The sequence below is a fragment of the Prosopis cineraria genome, unplaced genomic scaffold (genome assembly GCF_029017545.1).
Source record: "Prosopis cineraria cultivar Desert tree isolate PC_DT_omini unplaced genomic scaffold, ASM2901754v1 PC10, whole genome shotgun sequence".
Classification (NCBI taxonomy): domain Eukaryota; kingdom Viridiplantae; phylum Streptophyta; class Magnoliopsida; order Fabales; family Fabaceae; genus Prosopis; species Prosopis cineraria.
The window spans coordinates 23288437-23300679 of record NW_026555341.1 but is presented as its reverse complement, the minus strand read 5'-3'; the positions used below and the strand labels follow the sequence as shown (position 1 = coordinate 23300679).

At 34.5% G+C, this 12243-nt stretch overlaps 1 pseudogene; it reads right to left on the bottom strand.

Moving 5' to 3' along the window:
- Nucleotides 1-12033, bottom strand: LOC129322200 (uncharacterized; annotated as a pseudogene).
- Between the last annotated feature and the right edge of the window lie 210 nt (nt 12034-12243).

Genomic DNA, 12243 nt, shown 5'->3' with positions numbered 1-12243 from the left:
TTTCTTGAAGCATAAAATTGAAATATATATAGCAACTTGTCAAAATTGATTACAAATTAATATAATCACTAATTACTAGCCAATGTATGAAAATAGAAAAGGAAACATGCAAGAAATAGAAAATCATGAGCCAGGTTTACCTCCTCTTCCTTCCTTTTCCCAGTTGTCCAAATTTAAAAGCATGCTCTTGTTCTTGAAGGAAAGCCCTGGCTCTTCCATACTTCTCTGCTCTTTCTTCTTCATATAAAGCCTTCTCTTTTTCCCTCACGTCATACAAGAATGCGCTGTCCTTTCGCAATTCACTAGCAGCCATCTTTGATTCACGTTTATAAAGTTTATGCAATTTTCTCCTCCAGGCTCGTTCACGATCGGGATCATAGTCTCTACCCTTAACATATCTGCACGGCATATTAGACTTTTCATTAACAAAAGCTTGATTCGAGCCCCTTTTATTTTACTTGCATGTTCAACATCAAAAACTGAGCAATGAACACAGAAAACTTACTTCTCCTCAAACTTTGGATTCAATAGCTTGATCTGTTCTGGTTTTTGCTTCCGCATTTGAAGTGGTCGCCTTGTAGTGTGGTGCTCATCCACTTTCGACTTAATCAAATTGGCAACATCTTCGATTTTATCATGAAGTGCATTTGGTATATTTTTCTCTTTTGCCAGTCGACGCAACGAAGTTAAAACTGTTAAAAAGATTTCAGGAAATGAACTTAAACCATCGTAGATATTGACATAGCCCCGTAGAGTTTCGATAACCACAACCAATACACTAGCCCTGTAATTAAAATAGGTAAGGATAACCAAGCTAAACATTACCGAGGGGGAAAATATTAATTCAACATAGAGCAGATAAGAGATTAAGGTCCACCTGATCTAGCATTTTTTTTTTTCTCCAGAAATTATAACTACAATATGAATATAAATGACCAGATCTTGACAATGCAACTCATGCCTGAAGATATTGGATCCTTCAATGAAGCATAATTGCATAAGAAAGTGAAGATTTAGCAAAGCTAGGAGATGTCTTGTAATGAACAAAATTGTGTCATAAGGAAAACGCGGGACTATAAGTACAATTAACGCCTAAACTATAACTTTTATTTTTTATAAAACCCCTGAATTATAACTTTATTACAATATTAGTATCTAAACTTCAAGTTCAAAACTTAGCCTTCTCTAAACTTAGTGAAAGGTGAATCTGTTGTCCACAGACAGAATTTAATGTCTTATAACACAAGAAAAGCAAAGGCAACATCAACGATTTAAGTTGAGTAAAATGGGGTAATTCAAGCCATCTATTTCGAGACAGAACCTTTCTTCAAAGAGATCTTAGTAATATCGACAATATATTGTTTAAATTTGAAAGATGGATAGTTCTTGGAACAAGATATGTTTTCAAGTACAAACACCCATATTGTGTGCCATCAGCATAATTAGAGATTGTTTACCTGAAATCATCTGAAGAGAAAAAAGGAGAGTCCTCTGGCGTGTTTATCATCTTTATGAAATTCAAAGGACTAACCTCATTTACCGGCTCTTGGATGCACAAGAGATGCTTGGTAGTTTTCAGTTCTACAAGTTGATAAAACTGGAGGAGGACAATTAAAATAGTCATTACATAGGCATCCATGAAATTTAGTTAACTTCATGAAGCTTATACAACACCACAAATCAAATAGAGTAATAAACACCTAATTCAAGATGCGGCTAGGTTGTAGATGTAGTCAAAATTTAAACTTTATCTTGCAAAATAACTTATTTTGCATAACAATCAATCAACTCAACTGAATGGAATTTTAAATGGAAATTTAAAAATAAAATTCTGTTTGGTTCATGCTATGTGTCTTGAGGTTGCAAATCTAAGCACAGAAACGATTCACCTATTATTCAAAGGAATCACGTGAACGGTATTCTTGTTTTTATAACAGCATCAAAAGAATAGAGGGAAATCATTATCTTTCCCAATAAAATGTGCCCATACCAGCTTTATTGACAAACAGACATGTAAAATCATTGGGTACAGTTTGCATTTATACTCCCAAATTTAGGTCCAACAACAGCTCAAGATACAGAAAAGCAATGTTGAGGACCCTTTTTCCTCACCTCCCACATAAAAACTAACATATCATTCACACGCATTATCAGCATCAAATTATGTTTCAAATTGTAGTCAATGAAGTATGAAGTCATACCTGAGAATCTTCACCTGAAATAGATTTTTTTTCAGTAGCTATTACCAGCAGAGTCCTGAGAAAAATTATGGCTTCAGGACAGAACTTCCGTGACTGTTTAAATATCTGTAATTCCCGTGACTGTTTAAATATCTGTAATTCAAATTAAGCACATGAGCAAGCAGCGACAGCAATAATTGCCCAAAAAACAATGTCAAGAAACATGAGTTCAGCAATTCAATCAGCATGACAGTATCATGTTAGAAAATGAAAAGAAAGAAATTAATAGCAACAGAGTTATCTGCACAACTTTTAAAATTTGGGGAAATCCATTGACAAGTTTTAAATATTTAAGAGGTTATTTGCAGATTTTATGGAGTTGAGTATAATTTAGCCCAAAAAAAAAAAAAACGTTTAAAGGGTTAATCCGACTATAAAAGTTGACACCATTCAGACCGTAGCACCTTTATAGAAAACCTTCTGCAATTCTTCATTAAGCAGCCTAACTAAAATAATTCACCACAATGTGATAATTATCAGCAGTCAAAAAGACTAAGATCATCATAAAATTCAAAAAACATACACCAGAATTTTTTGTTGATGTCAAATGGAAAAGGCAAAACATAAAAACAACAAATGAAATATGTTGCTTGAAGATGTATTTACAAAGAGAAGCATGAAGCATAAGAAAGCACCAATGGCAGCATCCTGACCAGACAATATTGGGCAGCGCATCAGATATTCACACATCAATAATATAGCTAGAGTCATAACTGGATGCCGAAAATCAGAGCATGGAAATATCAAGGACCACAACCGCAAAAGAAATATCATCTTGGAAGAAGGCCAACTGCTACTTTCTGAGACAACATAAGGATTTAAAAAAAAAAAAAAAGTGTCACAATAGCATCTACGGATTCCATGTTCTTGTTAATAGGCAACACAGAATACACAACTATTACATTTAGAATCTAACCTGGGTTCTTTAAGCTCTGAACCAATTGTTTTCTTGCCCTATCTATTCTTTGACGAGCACATATCGTAGCAAAAAATGGAATCTCCATGCTCATTTCTATCAATGGCTTCCCGATCAAATTTAGTAACTCAAAATTCAGTGGCTTTTTATTTGCCAAAACAGCAAAATACTGCAGCAAATTGCCATAAAATACCTGGAAAGAGAAGCCATGTTATAAATATTGACTATAAAATGAATCTTTTAATAATCGTACATCACAATTTTATAACAGCATGTTAGAGAGAGTCTAATACAGTCCAAGTGTGCAAAATTAGTCAAAGTACTACATCAGATCGTAAAAGTAGAATAAACCCCAAGAAAACGCATCACAACCATGAGCTATCCCTTTGCATGTCCATAAGGGATAACCACTGTCCCATAATAAATTACTGAAACTTGGGAGGCAAAAATAAATTAACTCCCAAAAACAATTTGATGAGATCTCTTATATTCAAAAAATAAACTTAGCCAAAGGACGTTAACTAGCCCATCTTCCACAAAATGCTGTGAACTAGTTTTATCTTGGATCACTGAAGATTTGAAGTCATGGGCTATCCATAAACAAATCAATCCATCCCAGTCAGAATTGAATCCACGATCTTCTTGTTGAAGTAACCAGATATCCACGAGGGGAACACAATAACAAGTTTCAAGAGCAGAGATGTATAGATGTTCAATAGAAATAATGATGTAAGCACATGAACAGGCAATTCCAGTTATAGGCCCAAAATATATATCAAAATCAATCAAGGTGGCTCATTGTACCAATAAATTAGTTTAACCTACTCAATAGCACAGGCTTCCATCAAGAAAGCATACACACAAACAAATCAGTTAACAAAAATATTTTAGCTACTACACCACAGAGTATAGATGAAGTCCCTTGATACTTTTACATGCCAGTGCCAGGACTAGCACAAGCATGAAAAACAATATAGTTTAAAATCCATAGGCTGTCACATCATATTTATTAGCACCAGCATGAAACACAACATAGTTTAAAATCCATATGTTGTCATATCATAATTATAAAAGTAATGTTACTCAAGTGATGAAACATGAAACCATTAAAAAGCACCATAAGCTGTATGATTAAGATTTAGAGATTTTAGGCATTGCAACATAGCTTCCTAATTCATTGTGCACACAACATTAACGTTCAAAAAAGAATTGACTATGAAGATGAAATTTTCTAAGAGCTTCCACTTAACTGATAGAAATCAGAGAAAACTAGAATTTTATACAAGCATACAGATAATATAATTTTAATGGAAAATGATAGTGTTACATACTTGCATCTTTTTGCGGTTTTCTGCAGCAAGTTTGATTGCATTGCTTACTCGAATTCGGTTAATAACCATGATAATATCAGAATTTGAGCAGTTATCAAGCAATGAACATAATTCTTGAAAGGTCTTGGGAGCTTTAATTATATAAGGAACGTCTGACTTTGCTGAAAATTTTTTAGCCCCAAAATCCTTATTCTTGGCATCTGAATAATCCCGATCCTTTTTAACATTTTCAACATTATCTTTTTTCTTTGCATTTATAACTGTAGCATTCAGTTTCTTCTCAGCATTGACCACGTCATGCTGTCCTGCCTCTTTTTCTTTCTCTTCATTACCACTATCTTCTTCTCCTCCATCCTTCAAATTTGGTTTGATATTCTCATCATCACTTTGTTCCCAATCCTTCAAAGAATGACTATTTTCATATTCATCAGGATCCTCATCAGAACCTTCATCTGCATCTTCAGAACTTTCAGAATCATCAGAAGCTTCACCATCCTCACTAGCAGAATCCTCTGCATTTTCTCTTCCAAGAATCTCATCAATCCAGCACTTTTAGCTCATAGTTTCTTCACTAACAGAAAAGGAATCACCAAGGTCATCGCCAGAGAGCAACTTTGGTATGTCTTTTGGTGGATTTTCTGAATTTTCATCATCTTCATCACTTGAATCTTCAGCAGCAGCCATCCTCTTCTGTCTCTCTTCCTGAAATTATGTTGTTACAACTTAAAGAAATCAAACAGTTGACCCCATGGAACAAATAAGCCCGTGGCAGCACATGAGATATTGCAACTGATTGATGTTACTCTGGAAACGTAGCGATGTTAAGAATAAACTGCCAAATGTTAAAATCATCCATTTCTAAAAGCAAGCTTTACCAAGCATGTGGAATTTATAAATACCTCTAATAGCTCTAAGTGTTCTCTTTCCTCATGAGCAATCTCTTCTGGAGTCTTTGTCCTATCTGAGGGGCGAGCTCTCATTTCCAATGCCAATTCTTTGACAAGTTTGTCATAAGCATCAGATTTATCCTGCCATGAAGAACAAATAGGATATTACAAGAAGAAGAAGCACTCAAGGCCTACAAGAATCCTCATGGATAGGTACCTCCATAGATGAATCTATCTTCTGAGTACCAGATAAGCTATCTTTGTTGCTAGGTTCAATTGTAATACTCTTGTTCACCAGAGCCTCCAAGGAATTCATCTTCCTGGGTTCAGTTAGAGATAATAATGCAGTGAATTTCTGATCTAAATCTTCCAGCAACTGTTCATTTTCTTCCTTTTCTTTTGCTTTCTGGGCCTGGAACATATTAGAGGAAAATAATATGTGAGCTTGTATAGACCATAAATAAACCAATAGCCATGACTAAAGAAAACCCCATACCTTGAAAAATTTGCTTTTTGAGATAATTTCGTCCATAACTTCCTCCTTGCTTTTATGTTTCTGCAGGTGATAAAAGCATTTTATTAGAACCAATACAGTTGTAAAGGAAGTTTATACCTTGAAGATGGAAGCTTAAATTCACATGAGCTCTCTTATATACATAATGCCATCATAAGAGAGAGACATGCAATAAGCTCAAGAAAGCAAAAAGGTCTTACATTTGGCTCTCTTTCTTCTCCAGAAATCCTCATATTATTCTTAATATCAACTACAGATGAATTGTCTGCAAAATCAAAATGGAGCCCATGCCGTCAACATGAAACTCAAGACATAAGATTGTAATATACCCTCAAGTATAAAATGTAATATCCAATGGTCGTATAGCATTAACTTCTAAAAGAAACAATACTAAGGCATAGTTTAGAATTAATTAAATAAATAAAAAGTTACAAGATTATGAAAATGAAATTAAAAAGATAAACCCAGGTTGTTATGAAATTGTTTTATGGTCCCACTTTAAATTCAAAACTACAATAAGAAGAAAGCAAACCACATTAAGGGATCAAGTCAAAAGATTTTAGATTTGTCTGCTTCCCAAAATGAGATGAGGGTGGACCAAATATACAGGTGAAAGCCACTTTCAACTATTAACTCTCACCCAAGAGATCAAATGGTGTGTATACTCTACTTACTGCTAGCAAGTATCTAACTCATATGTAGAAAGGAAACCCATGCAAAAGTTAAACAAATGTTACATACTCTTAGTTTCACTGGTTTCAACAGCATCATCATCATCAGAAATCATTTCATCCTCAAAATCATCTCTTCCCTCTATTCCAAGACCGTCATAATCTTCTTCTCCATCTGACAAGTTATACGTGCTTTTCTTGTTCAATTTTGAGCGCAACTACATACACCAAGATAAAAGTGTTAAGAAGGAACTACAACTTGATGAGGATTATCATTCGAGCAATCACAATAGAGATTTCAGAAGCTTCCACAATAGAATATATTTAGATTAGAAAACAGTATTATAAAGTACGCTTGGAGCATAATCAATATGCAAAGAGTACTAGTTAGACAGTAAAGACAATTCACTAAGCCAACATTTTGGGCCAGGATAAGAAAAATTTGGCCCCAAAATTTGAAGATCTATGAACTCCTATTATAATTATTATTTTAAATAAAGGAAATAACAGAACCATAAGATTGATTTCCTAGGGGCAATATCTCTAACTTAGCATTCAATGTTAGCAAGAGTCATGCTGGCAAAATAAAACATGAAAATTGGAATGAAAATCATTTCTTTTGAAAATTATACATGCCCCTAAACCATTAAGAAAGAGAAAGATACTTCCCAAAATACAATGCTTAAATGATCAAACTCATGGGTTTTGTAACCAACCAAAAGACTACCTGGAGTTCACGCTGTGATCTCAAAACAGCTTTGCCAAACTCATCTAGATCTTCGTTTTTATCTCTAATTCGCTTATCCACAAACACAGATGACTTCCCTCTCTGCTCATACTCCTTCAACAGCGTTTTATTCCTCTGCCAAACCAGGAAAAAGATAAGTTCACAACGGCAAAATAAAACAGAAAAAAATAAGATGACGAGTGATTTCTTATGTTTAAATGTGATACATGTAGCAAACAAAAATTCTCATTCAATTCACCAAAAAGCACTCTGATCAAGGAATCTACCAGCATCCTTCAAGACAATATTTAACAAAACCGTACAATAACAATACAATAGGAAAATAGTAAGCAAGCACTTACTTTCTCAATGCTACAAGAATGAGCCATGCCTACCCAACGCTCTTCACCTTTACTTTTCTTTCTGAGTACGTCAAATTTTCTTCGAGACCAAATGGTCTCAAAAGGGTTTTCTTTAGGGGCCTTAACTTTCATGGCTACAATATCTGGACCAACCTTGTTCTTCTTCTTGCTCGTCTTTTGGGTAGCAAGTTCCCGATTTGATGATTTTGCCATCGATGAGGATGCTGGGCACCGCTTTTTAAGGTTTAGGATTTATGAGTCAGTTATAATAATGAACTCACTGTCATGTGAAACTTTCTCCTTGCTGTGAAAGGTGTTTGGTTAATCCTATCAAAGGTAGAAAGATAGTATAGTGACAGTTCACCATGAGAAATGCATACCTTTCACACGAAGAATGCGAGCTGCTTTTTGAGCTATTTAATTTTAATATACAAGACCTATCAAGACTTCAATACTCGGATAATGTTTCTGGGGGAAAAAGAAAAGAAAAGGGAACTATATAATGTTTGCTGCAGCATGTGTGCATATCATATAAAATAATAGTATTATAGGCTTGGTGACATAACGTTTAAACTTCCTTAAATGTCAGAACAACTAAATCCATACATAATCACTAACATACTCAAGGAGAACTCAAATATAAACAAAATAAAACTGTACCTATTAAGTCTGCAAAGCTAAAGCTCAAACTCCAGAACTTGAATGAAAAGCATGATTGTATGACAAAATATAGTTTGCACGAAGATTGGCTACATCATTTGATCTGCTCCCTTCAAATTTTATAAAGAACAATGATCCCTTCCACATATTTAAAAATATATTCAATGAATTTTAATAGCCAAGTTACTGATGTTTGCGTTTTGGCCTGGTGCTGGAAGCAGATTCATTTAAAAATCCCTAGCCACTTAGCCATTGGAACAAACACTTTTCCTTGCAAAATAAATGGGTGATTGGTTTATTTTTTCTCTGATGGATGGGAACACTCAAAAACACAAACTAACTTCCATTGAGAATAATTCACATATGATCTTGAATGAAGAATATTGGAAAGATCAGCTGACTAAACAAATGACAACCAATTATTATAATAAAAAACCAGAATACAAATGTTAGGATTCAACCATTCTCTTATTAAGAGGCCAAGAGACAAGTTTTGATTAGTTAAGAAATCCAAGTAGGTGAAGAAATCTCAACTGTGATTCCAAGCATCACAAGAGTATGGTATTTCTCCAATCCTTTTTGTTCACATTGCCCGACAGATTAGAAGGAAAGAGAAGGGGTTTCCAACAGATTTGGGAGAAGAGGGTGACCTTACCTAGATGGAGCATAAACCACCAGTGGTTGACCACAGCTGGTGGTAAAGACGAGTGTGCAATGTAGAGCAAAGGAGCGCAGGAAATGGATAGGGTTTATTGGAAAATACAGGATACGTAATGCAAAGTTGCAAACTAACCATACCTTAATATTAATTAATTTTAAAAAAAAATCACAAAGTTGAACTCTAAATTTTATTTAATTTAACTGTTTCACTTCACCCAACGACAATTAGTAATGACTTTTTAATATATATGCAATATCATGAAAAGATACTTATTTAAACTTTAAACTCAACAAATTTAAAAATATCATAAAGTTATCCTAATATCTTGAAAGAAGAATGGGGATGGGAGGAATTTCAATGATCTTTTGTTTGGGTTTCAAGAGGGGCTAAAATACCATTAGGTAGTACTAGAAAATTTCCTTCTAGCTCAGTTATAGCGTCTAACACTTTCTGGAGATGATGACTAATTGTCTCACTGGACCATCTGAGAGCAAAATACACTATTTTTTACTTTGTGTCAATATGTTAAGAGTCTTGGAACCTTGTTCTTCCACACATGAATAAAGTGTGGCTTACAAGCCACCATCTTTCCAACATACCACATTATCTAAAGAAAGCTTCAGGACCCATCCTAACAATGTCTTAAACCATTTCTACTATTAATTACTTGACCCATTACTCCTCATGTACTCATTCTCTCCTCACACTCATATTGTAACCTACTTCTCTCTTATTAGACATATGAACCACATAGTACCATACAAAACCACAAACAAGTTGAACTATATAGCTATTTGATTATTCCAGGTATCAAGGAACCAACATGCAAGCGTTATCTAGAATGATTGGGCGTAAAGCATTTGTAGTTGACTTTTTAAGTTTGCCTTCAAATCCTAGGGCTCAACCCTAGATAGGCAGTGGAGCCTACCAAGCTGGAGCACAGTAGTGGCAAAGGGAAAGTATTGCATCAAAATTTGGTGAACTAACATATATCTATGGATCACCAATCTCATCTAGAAAAACCAAATAAAAAAATTTACATCTAATCAGAAGATAGATACCATAAACTACAATCACAAAAATAAATTAATATGAATAAATAGATTCTTCTAATCGTTTAACATCAATAAATATGAATCAGTTACAGAAATTCTCTCTACACTACCAGAAACATTGGATTTAGCGAGGGACAAATCCCTCTCTAAATTCATTGCAAAAAAACAAAAAAAGAGCTCGTTAAATTTAGTGAGGGACCAATATTCCCTCGCTAAATATTTAGGATATAACAATGAACTTTCAAAACCTTAAGCAACATAACAAGAGTGAGCTGCAATTGAATGAAGTTAAAATATATATATATATATATAGATATATATACTTAATTGGTCATCTAGAGAACTCACTATAACAAACTCTAAATGCTATCATGTAAGTATGCACCAAAAAGCAAGAATTTACAGAACTTACTCAATTATGTGGCTCCTCACAAGCTGAAAGTTTTTCCTTCAAACGGCCAGGGCAGAGCTTATACCTAATTTGAGAAAGTACCTGGAAAGGAATTAAGGAAATTTAGATAAAATTTGTACGTTTCGTTATATCTTCTAAGAAGCACCAATGCCCAACCCTCCAATAATGGAGCGTTATCATATTTATCTTGCACCAAATAAGACGCTAAATTAAATTGCAGCAGGAATAGATAATTACTGCAGTCCCCACCACTGTTACATACTTAAAAAATAATGTATATAAAGTAACAAGAATCTGTAACAAAAATAATATTACATTATTCAAGTGGTGGGTTGTTGATCCACATATACCGAGTATATAAAAACTTGAAATTTTTGAATTATTTCACTCAAATCAACTACGCATTATTCCTTAGCCCAAACTGAAGGTGAAGATGCCAAGTACATCAGGGAGTCTATAAACAAGAGTACAAGACATCTATGCGTAAAAAATGAAGGCCCACAAATCAGGATAGAATGAACACATGCTAGATTGATCATATGCATTATTCATCCTTCATTCTTTTGGTTTCTTTTTAGCCCCCAAATGCAGAAGGTAGAGAGCAAATATGATTAAGAGGGGGTTGCACTCCAAGGATTAACGTAAACCAATTCAACAAAAAACATTTCAAACAATGATGTTCCAACTTCCAAGTAAAAATAGAAGCAAATAAGATTAAGCTAGCGTTGAATTACAACAACCTCGCTCAGTACGATGGTATGTCATCATTATAATTTTCATGTTTTGGATACTGTTCCATACATAAGTCTCTTGAACAGTACAGTTGAATATGTAAATGAACCAGAAGTGCTAATAATAACATTTTCCAACAAAAACAATCAAAAGAAAAGGAGGTTGGGATAATCAGAGAATTTACCCATGCCGTCCCCAATGAACATCAAATTGGTTTTCTTCCTTCCCACCTTCACCTGACCACCATTAATTTTCCTTCTATTAGCGAGCTTCTCCCATATTATATATCATCACATAATAAATTGAGAATTTAATTATTTAAAACAATATATTTCTTATTCTTATCACTACAATATACATATGATTACAGGTAAACTCAAGAAAACACTTTCACAATATGACAGTAATGCTTCAGCCCCTCTTCCTTTTTTCCCCCCTCTTCGTCCTCCCCTTTCATCATGAATCCAGTCGGTAGTATGGCGTCATTATAATCTACATGTTTTCGCACGAGATTGATTTGAGCATAATAAGAATCAATTATAGAGACACAACAAGAGTGGGCAAACTGTTTTGGCACAAAATGGATGAGTTTCTGAGGAGAAGACAACGATTAAGGTAAAGTAGTGCCTTTTATCTAGAGAACATGTCGTTAGAGGGATCAATGACAACGGTGGCGTTGCAAGAGGAGGAGCCGAGAAGCACGGCGTCGCAGGAGGAGGAGGAGGAGGTGGACGGCGGCGTGACTTGCTGGGGAGCACGGCGTTGCACGGGGAGAACGAGAGAGAACTGAGCAAGCGGCTGACTGAACGAGTTAGGCTACAAAGTGTTTGGGAGGGATTTTCTTTTTTCTTTCAATTTTTGTTTTTTTTGGCTTGTAAATCAGACGTTCGGGGGAATGAATGACAGGAGAAAAATCAGAATTTCATGTTAAGAACATATTAAAAAAACCAAGAAAAATGGAGGGAATGAATGATGGGAGAAAAATAAGACTGTCATGCTAAGAAAATATTAAAAATACTACAAAAATATAAATTTTTAATAAAAACATAAAAAATAATGTAATAATATACTCCCT